The sequence below is a fragment of the Orcinus orca genome, chromosome 2 (genome assembly GCF_937001465.1).
Source record: "Orcinus orca chromosome 2, mOrcOrc1.1, whole genome shotgun sequence".
Taxonomy (NCBI): domain Eukaryota; kingdom Metazoa; phylum Chordata; class Mammalia; order Artiodactyla; family Delphinidae; genus Orcinus; species Orcinus orca.
In genome coordinates this window covers 182,697,963-182,717,526 of record NC_064560.1, presented here as the reverse complement: position 1 = coordinate 182,717,526, position 19,564 = coordinate 182,697,963, and the positions used below count along the sequence as shown (strand labels likewise).

The 19,564-nt window shown below is 35.9% G+C and overlaps 2 long non-coding RNA genes across 2 annotated transcripts in view; one reads left to right on the top strand and one right to left on the bottom strand.

Annotated features, from left to right (window-relative positions):
• Nucleotides 1–19,564, bottom strand: part of LOC125963425 (uncharacterized) — a 399,575-nt gene that overhangs the window by 300,548 nt on the left and 79,463 nt on the right. The window lies entirely within an intron of this gene.
• Nucleotides 16,853–19,564, top strand: part of LOC125963426 (uncharacterized) — a 6,796-nt gene continuing 4,084 nt past the window's right edge. Inside the window, exons 1-2 of the long non-coding RNA XR_007475392.1 lie at nucleotides 16,853–16,870; nucleotides 19,548–19,564. The exon at nucleotides 19,548–19,564 is cut by the window's right edge and continues 32 nt beyond it. This is a non-coding gene — a long non-coding RNA (uncharacterized LOC125963426). The remainder of the gene's footprint in view (nucleotides 16,871–19,547) is intronic.

The following is a 19,564-nucleotide window of genomic DNA, read 5'->3' as shown; positions in this document are numbered from 1 at the left end:
TTGCACACTCAAGGTATTTATTCAACAGGTTCTTAAATGGAACTTTTCCTCTTGCCTTACAGTCCCAGGTTAGGGACCAACGGTGGTGACAAATAGGACTAAATTCACATTTTTAAAAGGAATCTGACATTTGGGAGTACATTTTTATTCCTGTGACTTAATATCAACCAACCACTATCATCACTACCACTTTTCCCCTCCACAGCCAAACTGCACACTCCCACGTGAGTCCATATGAGAGGTACCTCAGTGAAGAGAGAAGTAGAGAATTATCCAATACTTGCTTCTATGGGGAGCACAATCTCTGTGGCTTTGAGAAAATTTCCCCTCCCCTCTACACAGGGAAGGTAGGGAAAAACTTGCATCCCAAAACCAAGTGTGGGAGATGTTGGTCAAAGAATGCAGAGGTTCAGTTATTTATGAATAAGTTCTAGAGAGCCAATGTACATTATGGTGACTTTAGTTATTAGTGCTGTATTGCATACTTGAAATCTGCTAAGACAGTTGATCTCAAGCATTCTCACTACACATACACAAAATCTGTAGTAATCATTCCACAGTGTATGTGTACATCAAATTGTCAGGTTGTATACTTTAAATATATACAACTTTTTTATTAAAAAAAACAAACAAATGTGATATTCTAAGAAAGTTGTTTGCTGAAATGATGTTAATTGAAAAGAGTGAGAGGATAACAGTTCATTCCTCTGTTTTATGTCTTCTTAAAGGATAGATTTACTCATCTTCCCCTATGCCTACCCAGCAGGAAAAAAGAGAATTGGATAGAGATGGGAGAGTGGCAACGGAGCAACCTGCAAATTCATAATATGAATTTTTCTATGTGTGAATTTCTCCCATGTGTGAGCTTTCTTATGGACATTGTGCAATGTAGCTATGTTTGAGCCACTCTGCCAGAACAACAACCAAGTATTTGCCTTCCAGGTAGCTGGAAGAGAAGAAATAAAAATAATGTGAAATAATGAGGGCTTAGTCAATAAGTTAGAAAAAATAAAATTTAGTTGAGAGTGGGATTTTTTAAATATTTGTTGAGGAAGAAAAAGCCAGACAGGATAGGAAGCTGCTGAGAACTGCAGCAAAATCTACACCAACACTCACACGTGTGCCCCGAAAGATAAGTGACTCAGTAGAAAGTGGGAAGATGAAATTAACAAGAAATTTCCTGGTGAAAATATGCCAGTAAACATTGAAAAAGATGTACAGACTCAATAATGTTGGGGCAAATGTAAAGTAAGTCAACATCTGTTTCTAATTTTCTACATATCAGATGGGCAGATATTAAAAAGTTTGATATGATCTGTTGTTCTTGTGATATGTGGAAAACTCTTTCATACACTCTTTTCTCTATTATTAGTTTGTACATTCGGAAATTCATTTGCATTTATAGCATAAAACAGTGTAAAGTGTTTACTTTTAAAGATTTTTCTTCTGGGCACCTTATTCATGTCTAATAAAATTTGAACATAGTTAATAAAGCCAATTAATATTAAACGTTTTATAACAAAACAACAGAAACTGTTTGCCATCACAACTTCCTCGCATTCTACAGAGGCACAGAGACATTCACTTTTATCTTTGTTAACATATTCTCTTTTATTTACTTCTGAATTGTGAATTTGAGGTTTATATTGTTCTATATGGATCCGTCATTGTCAGATACTACTTACTTTCTGTCAATAGACAATGGATTAGATTTAACCCTCTTATTCCATCTCCACCTCCAATATCTCTTTTAGTCTCTCCCATAAGTATTTATATCACAACTATTTTTTCAATTATTTATCAGTATTTACAGCCTAATAGTACATAACATTTAATTATGTATTTAATATGTATTTATTTATTTGGCTGTGCTGGGTCTTAGTTGCAGCACGTGGGATGTTTGTTGCCATGTGCAGGATCTTTAGTTGCAGCATGCAGATCTAGTTCCCTGACCAGGAATCAAACCCAGGCCCCTTGCATTGGGAGCACAGAGTCTTAACCACTGCACCACCAGGGAAGTCCCATAAATATTTCTTTCTATGAACATATCTCTAGGTATTTCCAAGTAGCACAACATATTTGTCATAAACCTATCAGTACTGTTTTCTAAAATCTCAAAAGTTTCAGGTTATCTATTAGGGTTTTTTTTCCCCCTTTTCCATAGATCCTACTTCTGAAGCCCTTCTTTTCCTGATTCTCTTTGGTTTGTTGATACTTTAGGTCTGCCAGAATGTTCTGGTGTTTGAACTTTTATATAGTGCCTTAAATGCTTTCCTTTTTTTCGTGTATCCGTTAATTAAATCTTTCATTGGTCATGTTTGAGAAGTGAATATTTTGAGGCTTTGTATGTCTAAAGCAGGTTTTGTATTTTGTTTTTTTGGTTTTAGCCTTCACTTTTTTACCAGTTTAAGTGATATTAAAATTCTAGGATAAAAATTATTTTTTTCAAAGAAATTTGAAGATATTACTTCATTACCTTTTCCTTCCTAGAGATGCCTTTGATGAATCTACTGCTATTCTTATGCCCAACAGTCCCAATGCTTTTCTAAGTTTCCTGTGTTTCATCGTTTTTTTTTTATGTTTTCTTAATTTTTAAATTTAATTTCATTTATTTTTTTATACAGCAGCTTCTTATTAGTCATCTATTTTATACACATTAGTGTATATATGTCAATCCCAATCTTCCAATTCATCCCACCACCACCACCTGTCCACCACTTTCCACCCTTGGTGTTTATATGTTTGTTCTCTACATCTGTATCTCTATTTCTTCCCTGCAAACCAGTTCATCTGTACCATTTTTCTAGGTGAAGTGAAGTGAACTTACTTCACTCTGTATGACAGTCTCTATATCCATCCACGTCTCTACAAATGACCCAGTTTCATTCCTTTTTATGGCTGAGTAATATTCCATTGTATATATGTGACACATCTTCTTTATCCATTAATCTGTGGATGGGCATTTAGGTTGCTTCCATGACCTGGCTATTATATATAGTGCTGCAATGAACACTGGGGTGCATGTGTCTCTTTGAATTATGTTTTTTTTCTGGGTATATGCCCAGTAGTGGGATTGCTGGGTCATATGGTAGTTCTATTTGTAGTTTTTTAAGGAAGCTCCATCCTGTTCTCCATAGTGGCTGTATCAATTTACATTCCCACCAACAGTGCAAGAGGGTTCCCTTTTCTCCACACCCTCTCCAGCATTTGTTGTTTGTAGATTTTCTGATGATGCCCATTCTAACTGGTGTGAGGTGATATCTCATGGTAGTTTTGATTTGCATTTCTCTAATAATTAGTGATGTTGAGCAGCTTTTCATGTGCTTCTCGGCCATCTGTATGTCTTCTTTGGAGAAATGTTTATTTAGGTCTTCTGCCCATTTTTTGATTGGGTGGTTTGCTTTTTAATATTGAGCTGCATAAGCTGTTTATATATTTTGGAGATGAATCCTTTGTTGATTTGTTTGCAAATATTTTCTCTCATTCTGAGGGTTGTCTTTTCATCTTGTTTGTAGTTTCCTTTGCTTTGCAAAACCTTTTAAGTTTCATTAGGTCCTATTTGTTTATTTTTGTTTTTATTTCCATTACTCTAGGAGGTGGATCAAAAAAATCTTGCTGTGATTTATGTTCTTCCTATGTTTTCCTCTAAGAGTTTTATAGTGTCTGGCCTTACATTTAGGTTTTTAATCCATTTTGAGTTTATGTTTGTGTGTGGTGTTAGGGAGTGTTCTGATTTCATTCTTTTACATGTAGCTATCTAGTTTTCCCAGCACCACTTATTGAAGAGGCTGTCTTTTCTCCATTATATATCCTTGCCTCCTTTGTCATAGATTAGTTGACCATAAGTGTGTGGGCTTATCTCTGTGCTTTCTATCCTGTTCCATTGATTTATATTTCTAGTTTTGTGCCAGTACCATATTGTCTTGATTACTGTAGCTTTGTAGTGTAGTCTGAAGTCAGGGAGTATGATTCCTCCAGCTCCATTTTTTTCCCTCAAGCCTGCTTTGGCTATTTGGGGTCTTTTTTGTCTCTATACAAATTTTAAGATTTTTTGTTCTAGTTCTATAAAAAATGGCACTGGTAATTTGATAGGGATTGCATTGAATCTGTAGATTGCTTTGGGTAGTATAGTCATTTTCACAGTATCGATTCTTCCAATCCAAGAACATTAGATATCTCTCCATCTGTTGGTATCATCTTTAATTTCTTTCATTAGTGTCTTATAGTTCTCTGCATACAGGTCTTTTGTCTACCTAGGTAGGTTTATTCGTAGGTATTTTATTCTTTTTGTTGCAGTGGTAAATGGGAGTGTTTCCTTAATTTCTCTTTCAGATATTTCATCATTAGTGTATAGGAATGCAAGAGATTTCTGTGCATTAATTTTGTATCCTGCAACTTTACCAAGTTCATTGATTAGCTCTAGTAGTTTTCTGGTGACATCTTTAGGATCCTCTATGTAATATCATGTCATCTGCAAAAAGTGACAGTTTTACTTCTTCTTTTCCAATTTGTATTCCTTTTATTTATTTTTCTTCTCTGATTGCCAAGACTAGGACTTCCAAAACTATGTTGAGTAATGATGGTGAGAGTGAACATCCTTGTCTTGCTCCTGATCTTAGAGGAAATGCTTTCAGTTTTTCACCATTGAGCATGATGTTTGCTGTGGGTTTGTCATATATGGCCTTTATTATGTTGAAGTAGGTTCCCTCTATGCTCACTTTCTGGAGAGTTTTTATCATAAATGGTGTTGAATTTTGTCAAAAGCTTTTTCTGCATCTATTGAGATGATCATATGGTTTTTATTCTTCAGTTTGTTAATATGTTTCATTGTTTTTTGTTTTCTTCTTTCTTTCCTCTTTTTTTCTCAAAATATTTAGTGTATTCTGGCATTTCAGCCATATATTGCTGCTATAAGCAGTCTTCTTGTGTTATTGTGATTTATAATAAGGAACATATTTTGTCTTCATCTCCATTTCTGGTACATGGAATTACCTAATTGATGTACATTGATAAATATGTCTTTTGTTATTTTAATGAAGTGACTTCTGGAATACTCCTAGGTCCCTAAGGCTGTGCTTAGAAAATTGCCATTTTTATTCTCAGCATCTGACCTCCAGGGAGGGGAAGAAGACTGAAGGTTGACTCAGTCACCAGTGGCCAAGGATCTAATCAATAGTTCTTATGTGAGGAAGCCTCCATAAATATCCAAAAAGACTGGGTTTGGCGTGCTTCTACGTTGGTGAACACTTGGAAATTTGGGGAGAGTAGCACACCTGGAGAGGGCATACCTTGCTCTATGAACTTTTCTGTGTGGCTTTCCCTTTCCTAAAATAATTAATTAATTTATTTATTCATTTTTGGCTGTGTTGGGTCTTTGTTGCTGCCTAGGGGCTTTCTTTAGTTGTGGTAAGTGAGGGGTTACTCTTTGTTGCAGTGTGTGGGCTTCTCATTGCAGTGGCTTCTCTTGTTGCAGAGCATGGGCTCTAGGTGCACAGGCTTCAGTAGTTGCAGCATGTGGGCTCAGTAGTTGTGGCTCTTGGGCTGTAAAGCACAGGCTCAGTAGTTGTGGCACACAGGCTTAGTTGCTCCACAGCACATGGGATCTTCCTGGACCAGAGCTTGAACTCATGTCCCCTGCATTGGCAGGGGGATTTTTAACCACTGTGCCAGCAGGGGAGTCCCATGGCTGTTCCTAAATTACCTCCTTTTATAATAAACTGGTGTTCTAGTAAGTAAAGTGTTCTCTGAGTTCTGTGAGCCTCTCTAGCAAATTAATCAAACACAAGGAGGAGTTGTTGGAATCTCTCATTTATAGCCAGTTGGTCAAAAGTCCAGGTAACAACCTGGACTGGCAATGGAAGTGGGGGGACAGTCTTGTCAAACTGAACCCCCCACCTATGGGGTCTGATGCTATCTTTGGGTAGATAGGTAGTGTCGGAGCTCAGCTAAATTCTTGCTGTTCAAGAATTGCTTGGTGTTATGTGGGAAGTACTTTCCCTCTCCCCCCCCCCACATTGGAATTGACACAGGAACCCAAAATACATCCCCAGATTCAGTGCCTTAGAACAGCAATTTATTGTTATCCTGTATGGTCCTGTGGGTTGACTGAACCTACCTGGCATCCCTCATGAAGTTGCAGTTAGATAGTGATTGCAGATAAAGTCACCTGAAAGTTTGATTAGGCAGAATGTCTAAGAAAGCTTATTTGCAAGGGTTGCAGTTGGTGCTGGTTATCAGTTGGCAGATCAGCTGGGATTGTCTTCCAGAGTGGCCTCTGAAAGTGCTGTGAACAAATGTTCATAGCAGGGTCACTGATTCTGGAAGAAGTGTACTAAGACAGAACCTAGATGGTCTTTGTGACCTAGCCTTGTAAGTCCTTCAACGTCATATTTGCCACATTCTATTTGATATAGGACTAGATTGAATGGCAGGATACAAACTCCCAGTGTGAGTACTAGCAGGTATGGGTCATTGGAGGACGATGTTTGGATACTAGCTGCTACATCTGATATTCTGATATTTGTCAATGATTAAATTGCTGGGTGTTTTTGTGTGTGCATGTGTCTTATTCACAGTGCTGGGCACAGTACTCTTATAATGACTCTTATAATCTAGAAACCCATGCCCTCAGTGCTAGAAAATGTTTATGCATTATTTTTTTGATATTTTTACCTTTTTATTTTCATTCTTACTTTTAAAAATTGTGTGTTAGATATGGAGACTGCTGGATTAGTCTTTAATCGTCTTCTCAATTTCTTCTCACCTTTTTGTTTTTCCCTCTACCTTTCTGGAGATTTTTTTCTAAATTATCTTCCAACACTTCTATAGAATTTTTATTTATTTTTGCTTTCACAAACAAATCCATATCCCATTTCTTTTTCTCTGATCCTTTTATATAATATTATGTAATTTGTTTTAAAAAATGGGTACAATATATTCTTGTTAGTCTCTGAAAATATTAATTATAATTGTGTTAACTAGATATTTTCTCCTGTATTTGTTTTTCCCCAAATTCCCTTTCTATGTTAATTTTATCTTTTTCATGAAGAATTTCCTCAAGTCTTGTGATATTTAATGTTCATAATTAGGAATAATTCAGTGTAAATTGATTGGAATCTCAATTTATATAGGCAGTGGCAAAGTTGCAAAGTGGGCATAGGCAAAGTTGTCTACTAGATTTAAGTGGAATGTGAGTCAATGAATATTTTTTTTTCTATTGGTAGCTACACAAAATGACACTACCTACATGTAAATGTTTTCTCTCAGGCTTTTTAGACTCTCATATAAACAATCTGCAATCTTACAGGCAGCTTGTTCCATGTGCACATTGGGGCAAGAGCTGTTGGTTCCATCCTTCACGTTGGTGATTTTCATTAAATTGAAAGTTTTCAGCTCCACCCTTCACCCCTCCCTCAGCTGTGCCAGGTTTCTGAGCACTAAATATTGTCACTCTATGACTGTGACTCTCAATCTGTCCATCCATTTGTGACTAGAAGGAGGTCTATGATTCCTCATGCCAAACCATTAATAATTATTCCCTTAGGAAAGGATGAAGAGAAGATGTTCATTTATATCGTTTATACTAAAAACAAAAATGTTTCTCACAATATTACTTTAACCATTTTTTGAATATTTGGTAACAATCATACCTATGCTGAATTTAGAAACAATTTGGAATTAGAAAAACAACTGTTTCTCTGGCAGGTAGAGAGGGAAGCCCCTGGAATTGAATTTTTATCAACATTGAACACCTGTAATTTTCACATCGCGTAGTTTGTACCTTGGAATTCCTTGGGCTGTGGTTAATGGCTGACTGCATATAACCTTGCAGTTGGCTTCTTTCAGAGGGAATTAATAGTAGAACTATAGTCTCATAGGCCTAGAAGTAAGAGGACACGTTAGACTTTAAAGCTTTTGGATAAAGAATAAAAAATGTTCAATGGTGAATAGAGAGAGTCTCCTCTTTGAGGGAAGACATTTTTTCAGTTTTTTTTTCCTCAATAAGACTGACAATATAAATGAGTTGCTTCCCACTGTCAAGGCTTCAGACACCTCTGGTGAGAGCTTTGCTAAGAACACAAGGAAGTAGTGTTTTGAATTTTGACTCATATTCTCAAATTCCATGAAAGACACAAGGGTTCAGAAAAACAATCCTGATGGGGGAAGAAAGAGAAATTTTCTTATGTCTTTTAAACTTCAGTGACCCAAAATTTTATTCTTTGAATGAAATAAAATTCAAACAAAGAGCAAGAGTGGTCATCCTTGCCTTGTTCCTGATTTTAGAGGAAATGCTTTCAGCTTTCCACAGTTGAGTATGAGGTTAGCTGTGGGTTTGTCATATATGGCCTTTATTATGTTGAGGTATATTCCCTCTATGCCCACTTTCTGGGGAGTTTTCATCAAACCTGGATGTTTAATTTTGTCAAGAGCTTTTTTTCTGAATCTTCTGAGATGATCGTATGGTTTTTTTTCTTGGATTTGTTAATGTGGTGTATTACACTGATTGAATTGTGAATATTGAAAAATCCTTGTATCCCTTGAATAAATCCCACTCGATCATGGTGTATGATCCTTTTAACGTATTGTTGGATTGGTTTGCTAATATTTTGTTGAGGATTTTTGAATCTATGTTCATCAGTGATATTGCCCTGTTTTTGTGAAATCATTTTCTGGTTTTGGAATCAGGATGATGCTGGCCTCATAGAATGAGTTTGTAAGTGTTCCTTCCTCTGAAAATTTTTGGCAGAGTTTGAGAAGAATAGTTGTTGACTCTTTTCTAAATGTTTGGTAGAATTCACCTGTGAAGCCATCTGGTCCTAATTAAACTTAAAAGCTTTTGCACAACAAAGGAAACCACCTACAAAATGAAAAGACAACCTACTGAATGGTAGAAAATATTTATAAATAGTATGACCAAACATATAAACAGCTCATACAACTCAACATCAAAAATGCAAGCATTCCAATTAAAAAATGGGTAGAGACTGGAATAGATATTTTGCCAAAGAAAACAGGCAGATGGCCAACAGTCACATGAAAAGATGCTCAACAATGCTAATCATCAGAGAAATGCTAATCAAAACCTCAATGATATATCATCTCACACCTGACAGAATGTCTATCATCAAAAAGAGCACAAATAAATATTGGTGAAGATGTGGAGAAAAGGGAACCATCATACACTGTTGGTGAGAATGTAAATTGGTATAGTTTTTTGAGGTTTCTCAAAAAACTAAAAATAGAAATACCACATGACCCAGCAATTCCACTCCTGGATATATAGCCAAAAAAACCCCAGAAAACACCAATTTGAAAAGATGCATGCACCCCAATGTTCATGGCAGCATTATTTACAGTTGACAAGATATGGAAGTAATCTCAGTGTCCATCAACAGATAAATGGATAAAGAAGTTGTGGTATATATATACAATAGAATACTACTCAGTCATAAAAAGAATGAAATTTTGCCATTTGCAATAACATGGATGGACTTAGAGGGTATTATGCTAAGTGAAATAAGTCAGAGAGTGAAAGACAAATACTGTATGATACGACTTATATGTGAAATCTAAAAAATACAACCAACTAGTGAAAATAACAAAAAAGAAGTAGACTCTCAGATATAGAGAAGCAACTAGTGGTTACCAAGACTGAGAGGGTAGGGAGGAGGGGCCATAAAGGAGTAGGGGACTAAAATGTACAAACAATTATGTATAAAATAAGCTATAAGAATATATTATACAACATGGGGAATATTGCCAATATTTTGTAATAACTATAAATGGAATATAACCTTTAAAATTGTGAATCACTATATTGTACACTTGTAATTTATACAATATTGTACATCAACTATAATAAACAAACAGACAAAAACAAAGAGTAAGCACTGTGTGTGTGTGTGTGTGTGTGTGTGTGTGTGTGTGTGTGTGTGAAGTCAAAGGGAATATTCTGAAGAAGGCCTTTGTCCAAAATATTAAATTATCTGTTTTTAGTAACATGTTTGAAGAAAGAAACACTCAGACAATAAGTTTTCTTCCTTTGAAGTAAAAGATAGTAAGAACATAAGTATAAAAAGTATCCATAAAATACCCTCTAACAAAAAAATCTAGATTAACATTAAGTAAGGCTAAGTTAAAAGAAAAAAAAAGAAATTCAAGAATTATATGAACTTGGTTGAGAGAAATACTTTTTTGAAAATTCTGTCTATCATATAGTAATGAACTATTAAGTGTTGTATGAACCTAAAATTTCTTTTTAGTTTGATAAGTTAGAAATAACTTCCCATAAAACAATGCTTCATAGGACATCTTAATTTCTAGGCTAATTAATAAAAAGTTTTACATAACACAATACAGCTTTAAAATTATCTTACATCAATATGCCCTCCATCTATTGAGAGAGAGCATAAGAGCATTTATGTTGTGTATATATCATAGATGGGCTTATTATATTATATTTACTGTTGTGCATTTTTTTTTTTTACCTTTTAGTCATAGAAATATCAGTGTTGTAAAATAATTCAAGGGATATAGTAAAACTTGTTTCTTAAAGCTTCCCCAAACATATAAATCTCACCAGGGTTAATCAATATCAACCGTTTGGTATTGATACTTTATGTGTATATATGTGTGTGTCATGTGTTTCTATGGGTGTATACATACAGGTAAGAACTATTTTTTTTTTCAAATAAGAACCAAATATAAAAATAGTTCTAAAATCTGTTTTAAAAAGCAACCTTATAGATATTGCCTCATATCAAACTGAAGATCCATTTTATTATTTATAAATATAGCTATATCCATTTTATAGAGAAGCAAATAAAATGTTTCCATTAATAAACTTTGGGTGTACTGTGACAAACACATATCTTTGTGCAAACACATATCTTATCTTTGTGGATAGTTCTAAGGATAGTTCTAGATCCTTAGAATGGAAATTGCTGTGACAAAGATTAGACAAGTTTTAAATTTTGATAGAATCTTGCAAAACTGTCTTGCACAAACTATATACCAGTTTACAACCCTAACAAAATTCGTGGAAGTGTCATTTTGCCACTTATACTATGAAAAAGAGTAGAAATTTATCTTTTAATTACTTTTATTTTTTGTTAAATGTTGTTGTTGTTTTAATTTGCATTTTCCTCATTATTAGTAAGAGTAAAGATGTTTTCATGTGTTTGGTCACAGTTATAATCGCTCTCTGACTTGACTGTTCATTTCCAGTGCCACTGTGGCCCCTCCCACTGCGGAGCACAGGCTCCGGACGCGCAGGCCCAGCAGCCATGGCTCACGGGCCCAGCCGCTCCGCGGCATGTGGGATCCTCCCAGACCAGGGCACGGACCTGTGTCCCCTGCATTGGCAGGCGGACTCTCAACCACTGCGCCACCAGGGAAGCCCCAATGTGCTTTTTGAGCTTTACATTTCTCTTACTGGTATGATTTTCTGTTTTCTGATCATTCTCTTTATCATTTTTCTTGTTGTGTTTGTTTTGCTTTCATTTTAATTTCTTAGATTGTTTCATCTCCTTTCTTTCTTTGTCATTCCTCTGCTAAATTGAGACTTTGAAAATTTTGTGTTACTCTCATATTATCTATATAAGCCCAGGCTTGTATTTTTTTTTTTTTTCTTTTTGCAGTACGTGGGCCTCTCACTGCTGTGGCCTCTCCTGTTGCGGAGCACAGGCTCTGGACGCGCAGGCCCAGCTGCCATGACTCACGGGCCCAGCCACTCCGCGGCATGTGGGATCCTCCCAGACCAGGGCACGGACCTGTGTCCCCTGCATTGGCAGGCAGACTCTCAACCACTGCGCCACCAGGGAAGCCCCAATGTGCTTTTTGAGCTTTACATTTCTCTTACTGGTATGATTTTCTGTTTTCTGATCATTCTCTTCATCATTTTTCTTGTTGTGTTTGTTTTGCTTTCATTTTAATTTCTTAGATTGTTTCATCTCCTTTCTTTCTTTGTCATACCTCTGCTAAATTGAGACTTTGAAAATTTTGTGTTACTCTCATATTATCTATATAAGCCCAGGCTTGTATTTTTTTTTTTTTTTTCTTTTTGCAGTACGTGGGCCTCTCACTGCTGTGGCCTCTCCTGTTGCGGAGCACAGGCTCTGGACACGCAGGCCCAGCTGCCATGGCTCACGGGCCCAGCCACTCCACGGCACGTGGGATCTTCCTGGACCGGGGCACGAACCCGTGTCCCCTGCATCGGCAGGCAGACTCTCAACCACTGTGCCACCAGGGAAGCCCTAGCCTTGTATTTTTAAGAAACACATTTCCTGTCCTCCAAAATGTCACCTTCCTATGAATATGCTCTTCAATTTTTTTTCTGTGTTTCATTATATCATCTTCCAACTTCAGTTAAAATTACCTCACATTTTCCCAGGTTGTATTAATACTTCTATACTACCTTTATTCTATTTTATGGTTAAATATAACTATTAGAGTATATTTTACAAGCATTATCAATAATAATTTAGAATTAACTATTGTTTTTCTAATTCTTTCATCGTCCTTATCTTTTACATTTACACTTCTTCCTGAATCAGTTTTTTGATTTTTTGAAACATCTCCTTAAGATTTATTTTATGAGTGTGTGGCCTAGATTAATTTTTTCAAAGTTCTTATGTGGTTGAAGATGTCTTTATTTGATTCTTATAGTCAAATATGTAAATATAGCTGGATCTAAGTCTAGATTCAGAATCATTTGCCTTCAACATTTCATCATGTTTTCTTGAAATCTTATTTACATTCTGTAAAAGAAGAATTGAACCAGAGCAGCTGAATAGGCAAGGAAGATTTTATTTAAGACTATTGCAAAAGGGAAGACAGATTGAACTCTATTCTATAGAAACAAAAGGTCAGAGAGTTTTTAAGCACTGGTATGAGCTAGTGAAAAAGTACTGGAGCACATTAGGGAATCAGAGTCAGACTCCAGGCTCCCACAGAGGGTGGAAGACAGAGGGCATATCAATCTTAATGATTACATTTTAAAGGGATGGTTGCCTAGTCTTTGAGAAGGCATTCCCGGGTGGTAAGTGATTTGCATCTTAAAGGGCAGAGAAAAGAATTACAACTGCAAGTTTTCTAAAGTAAAAAGTTTAAGAAAGAGAGGTCAGGGGCCTGTAGTCTGGAAGAAAGCTGTCTAAGCTGAGGGGTTATTTCCTTTAAATTGCTTTGCTTTTCTTGTTCTATAAGTATGTAAAGTACTCTCTTTATTCTTGGAAATTATAAATTTCATGCAGATGTGTCAAGTTAGGTGTCATTTGATACTACAGTTGGCCCTTCAACAATGTGTAGGTTAGGGGGGAAAACTCTCCCTGCTGTTGAAAATCTTCATATAAATTTACAGTTTGTCTTCCTTATCCAGGGCAGGGGTTCCGCGTTTACAGATTCAACCAACAGCACAGATCCCGTAGTACTACTGTAGTATTTAATGAAAAAAATCCGCATACAAGTGGACCTGCATAGTTCAAACCTGTGTTGTTCAAGGGTCAACTATATAGTCTCCTATTATTTTGGGTATTATATTTAATTCAATCGTCCCCTATTTTTGTTTTGTTATTTCTATAGTGCATCCCCTTCAAAATCCCCTCAAGAATTTTAAAACAGATCTGGGATCTCCTGGGTCTATTTTTTTATCTAATAATGTTCACATCTTTGGCGTCCTGCATCAGGTCCAATGACAATCAAATTGTCATCTGTGCTCAGTCATTTGGTTTTCAGCCAACTCAGATCAGTTATTCAAACAGTCTAATGACTTTTCCAAACATAATTTATATTTTAGAACAGTTTTAGATGTATAGAAAAAATTGTGAAGGAAGTACAGAGAGTTTCCATGTATTTTAAACCCAGGTTTTACCCTTATTAACATCTTATATGAGTATGGTACATTTGTTACAATGAACCAACCAATACTGATATATTGTTTTTAACTAAATTCCATACTTTACTTGGATTCCCTTGTTTTTACTCAATGTCCACTTTCTATTCTGGGTCATATCCAGCATACCACATTATATTTAGTGTCCCTTATGATCTTCATGACTATGGCGCTTTCTTCAACTTCCTTACCTTATTTTTGATGCTTTTTAAAGTTTTGAGGAGTACTGATCAGATACTTTGTAGGATGTTCCTCTATTGAAATTGGTCTGATGTTTTTCTCACGACAGTACCTGAGTTATGAGTTATTGGGTGGAAGAACAAAGAGGTAGTGTGCCCTTTTCCATACATCCTATCAAGAGGATAGACATGATTTATGACATTTATGTTGAACTTAATCATCTGGATGAGGTAGTGTTTGTCAGCTTTTTCCACCGTTAATTTAGTATTTTACTTTTTTCTCTATACTCTATGACAGGAAGTCAGTACGTACAGCCCACACTTAAAAATAGGGAATTATTCTCGCCATGCTTACTATTTAATTTATTAATTAATTGGGACTGTCAGAATAAAAACCTTAACTCCAAAATACAATAAATATTTCAGCATCTCTGTAGTTTTAAATTAAATTTCTCCTCCTGCTGCCTCATGGTCCATTCCTGTTCCTCTTTCAGATAATGCTTTTATTTTGGTTCTGCTAGGAAAACTACTTTGACTTTTAGTGATCCTATACGTCGCCTGTATTTTTTGGTGGGTTCTCCATGTGCTCCAAAGGCCCGAAGACTGCTCCTTTCATCTTAGTGCTGGAAAAAAACCAAGAACAATCAACCCTTTTTCACTGACATCTTCAAACAAAGCTGGTGTCTAAAAAGTGCCTTTTATTCTAGGTCTTCCAGATTGCATTTGCCATCTTCTAGCAACCGTTATAGTCACTGGTTCTTATGTATTTATATTGATAATCACCTAGAGGACTTCCTTTGGAATCTAAGAGTCCCTTTGGTTTGGGAGCACTGCAAGAATTAGAGACTGGCACCTTAAAACTTTGAAAAGTTTGAGCAAGGTTTTTAGTTCAAGCTACCTCAAAAGAAAACACTGATTCAGCCAAATCAGAAGAATCACTGGAGACAACTCTCTGTTGTCCTTGAGGCTTCCCTACTGCTTGCACATTCCCACAGACACACACACAAACACACACATTCACATTTGCACACAATTCCTGATCTTACTGCTTCCTTCACAGGGTTTCCTATTAAACAACTCTTTCAAACTGTCACTGGCTTCATTATGTTTCTCTCCATTTGGATGGTGGTGGCCTTCGGTGCATACTTACTACCCCACTGCGTATTAGGGCAAAGGGGGACCCCAGTCACTAGATACATCAGTAGCTCTGATCTCAGTTTTCTCTTATCTTCTACAAACTATTATTCATAAGTAAGTAATCATGTCTCATACTCTTAAGAAGAATGTTTTGTTTAGCAATTTGTTGAATTTCCTGGCTTTTCCCATTTGTTCCAATTGTACGTTTAAAACATGGGTGTAAAACAGTTTACGAAGCCCATTATACATTATCTCTGCTGTATTTCTATATCTCAATACTAACGTCTTGTCTCACATATCTTTCCAAGGATAATTCTTTTTATTCATGACTCCATTACCATATTTAATGTGAAAAATAATCTTGACAATTTTCTGTTATACATGAACAATGAAAATACTCAAAGCAGAGAAAAAATTTTCAAAGTGACACTTTAACTGTTATGTCCACATTCATAATATAATGGATATAAACATAATACATACTCCAAATTCTAATCTGAGATAAAAGCACTTTATATAAATGAAAGTCAAGATGATCTGCATGAATTTTATACACAGTATCGTCACAAATTGTTAATAATCCTCAATGAGAATATAAAAAGGAAGCCACTGATAATTGAGACTTTTAAGAAATGTGGTAATAGTTATAAAAGTTTTCTAGACATCCATAGCAGAAGAAATTGTTAGATACCACACCAACATCATATTTGTTTCCACAAATATCATTATTCTATTAAATAAATGTTTATATCAGAAAAGTAGTCCAAGCTTCCTATGAATTATTCAAACAATATTATTGAGAAGAATGGAAAGAAATGCTTTGAATTCTTTAATGAAATTTATGAATAAAGGCTATTGGACTTATAAGAAGATGAATAAAGGAAGTTACTTCCAAAGATTATTTTACCAAATAAATTGGTTGAATTTAAAGTTTATTCTACTTCAATATATAGCTAAAGTCAACTGAAGAAAAATGCACAACCTAAAAGTTGAGAATTATGTTTTACTTGGCATGCTTTCTGAGGCCTTCAAGCCTGAAAGACAGCTCCTCAAATAGCTCTGAGGGACTGCTCTGAAGAGGTAAGGGAGAAGCCAGATATATAGGGGTTTTTGCAACAAAAACAGGTAGTCGGAACATCAAAAGATTACTGTTAAAGAAAACTGGATATTTCATGTTAATGCACTTAACACCTTTCTACACATATGGAAAGATGCAAGAGTCCGGGATCATTGAAATCATTTCTTTGATATGCACCTTAGCTATCTAGGGTCAGTATCCTGTTCTTTCCTATCCTGAGTCCCCTCAGAGTGGACCTTTGGGGGTGATTGCAGTGAGCAATGTCTTGGCAGTGGACAGCCATTTGTTTCCATCCTAAGTTCTCTCAGGGCTCACCAATGGGGACAGCTGTAGTGGCTTGATATCTGCAACATCCTTTGTTCATTGATACAGCAGGCAACATTTTTCATTCACACTAACCACATGATTCATAGGTGGAAATATAATCAAGCATTAGTTAAAAAAAATTAAGAAAACCTCATACATATTATACATTTACAAGGGTCATAATTAATTTTAATTGTTATTTTTTTCTTTACATCACACATCAAGAAGAATTGAGACGTTCTAAACAAGTGCATCAAAGTCACCATCTTCATTCATTAAATGGTGAGTCAGGGCTGATGTGACTATTTCACTTTGACTTCTGAACTCCTGGATAGAGCTACTTTGGCACTCAGTGTCACTTGTTAGTCATAATCAGATGAGATTGTTAGGTATAGACTTCTGCCCACTAAGAACTAAAAGGGAACAGTTATTTTCCTTATGAATTATATCATCAAATATGCATGGAATGATAATTGTTTATAATCCCCATAAGTCTTAGAAGAACATGACCAGATCATCCATGCTAACTAATCAATCTGGATTACACTAAACAAGAAATCTCAAACACAAGAATATTCTTAAATAAATATTTTCAAGCCAAGCAGTTTTACTTTTTTCAGTTAAAAGAAACCTTCAGATTACAATGTTGAAACACAAATATCTTAGTACCATTTGTTTTTATTTTAAAATGTAGCATACAAAAGGTAACAGTACAAATAAATTATACATTAACATTCTTGGAAATAGCTTTATAGTATTTAATTATTTATTTATTTATTTATTTATCTTTGCGGTACGCGGGCCTCTCACTGTTGTGGCCTCTCCTGTTGCACAGGCTCCGAACGCGCAGGCTCAGTGGCCATGGCTCACGGGCCCAGCCACTCCGCGGCATGTGGGATCTTCCCGGACCGGGGCACAAACCCGTGTCCCCTGCATCGGCAGGTGGACTCTCAACCACTGCGGCACCAGGGAAGCCCATATAGTATTTAATTTCTTACTTTAGATTATTATTCATTTTGATAATACTAACTGAAGGATCATTCAAAAGAAAACATTGCTCGAGCACTATTTTCCCCTGCTTTCAGAAGAAGCAACCAAAATGTTAAATTATCTGTTATGTCATTATTGATTCTTCTACATTTAATCTGTGACTTAGTTTTGTAGTAATATTAGGGAAGCCATGAGCTTCAGCTTTCCTATGGCTAATCAATTTTTTAAAAATTTCTAAATATATAGATTCTATCCTTAAAACTTTCTAGCAACATAGAAAAAATATTACTTTTGTACAAAGTTAATAGTATTATAACTCTACAAATATTATTACCTATCCTTTCCTGAATCTGCTTTGCACTGAAAACAATCTTCTTTATGACATTTCCCCCTCTTAATATTTCAAGCATCATCTCTAGGAATACCTTCAAAAGAAAGAGGTGAAGGAAAATTAAAGGTGAAAAGGAAAGGAGAGAAGTACTAATATTTATTGACCATTGAGTTTGCCAAACACTGTGCCAAATGCATAAAATAAATCCTCTCATAATGAGAAAGTTGCCATGATTATCCCCAATTTAGAAATGAGCCATCCAACAATCAGAGACTGTTCATCATTCAGCTCTGAAAAGCAGCTCAAAAGAGTCTGATTCTGAAGTGTGTATTCACAAACTTTTTGCTCTGCATGCATCAATGTATTTGCAGTTCTTGTAACTCACCATCTTCTTTTACATACCTTTGTCTTCATTTCTTCCTCCAGGGTCCCTTTATGACCTGCCCTCCTGTTAAAGTCTGATTCGACATCAGGTTCAGGTCTCATGCTATTTGGGCTCTAATAACTAATTGATTTCTTCTAGCAGAATAAATCATATCCCTCTACTCTCGTCAGCTAGCTTTACACACCCAAAGGCAGGGCAACGTAGTTTTAACCTCGGTTTCCAGAGGACTTGGAGCATGCATGAAGTACTCAATGCATCTTGTTAAATGAAGAATAAACAAAAACAAATAGAGGGCTTCCCTGGTGGCACAGTGGTTGAGAGTCCATCTGCCTATGCAGGGGACACGGGTTCATGCCCCAGGTCGGGAAGATCCCACATGCCGCGGAGCGGCTAGGCCTGTGAACCATTGCCGCTGAGCCTGCGCATCCGGAGCCTGTGCTCCGCAATGGGAGAGGCCACAACAGTGAGAGGGAGAGGCCATAACAGTAAGAGGCCCGTGTACCACAAAAAAAAAAAAAAAAAAAAAATAGAAATCCACCAAGCTGAATGGCAGAGAAAAAGAAAAGGCAGAATTTACAATCTTTCTCCACTCACCAAATGTTTGCAATATCTTCCTGGACTTTTGAACATTTTTTATGTTTGACAGTGGTACCTGAGTTAAAAATATTAAAGCTTGATTGCTAATGAACACTTTGTATTTTAGACTTTTTTCCACCCTCGTTTGGGTTTCAATAACACTTCTGTGTCACTATTTATTGAGATCCTACAAAGCAAAGGAAGACTTTTTTTTTTTTTTGTAGCCACTTTTCTTTTTATTGAGGAGTTTACTATTTTTTTGGTACAATGCCAATATCATATCATTGTTAACATTATAAACATAAAATTAAACTGAGGAGTTAAATAGTTCAACCCTTAGCAGCAAGTGTGGCTTACCAAGTTTCTTTCTATGAGTGAAAGAAAGAGTGAACTCAAGTAAATGACCAGGGTAGTTTTACTAGATGGGATTTTAAAAATGAGAATGCCAGCTAAATTGTGGGAGATAATACAAGGGATTTTAAACAGGGTGTAAGAGGGGATGGAAAATAACTGATGAAGCTTCTAATACTTCGAGAAGGATTTTGAGGAAAAACAGAGGTAGTAATAATAAATCATTAAATTTTGCTTTGTGGTCTATAACATAAATCCTATTCCCCTCCCCTTCACAAACTTTTCAGTAATATCTGTATTAATAACATTTGCCTTTTGCCTTTTAGAGTTGGATTTTTTTCCT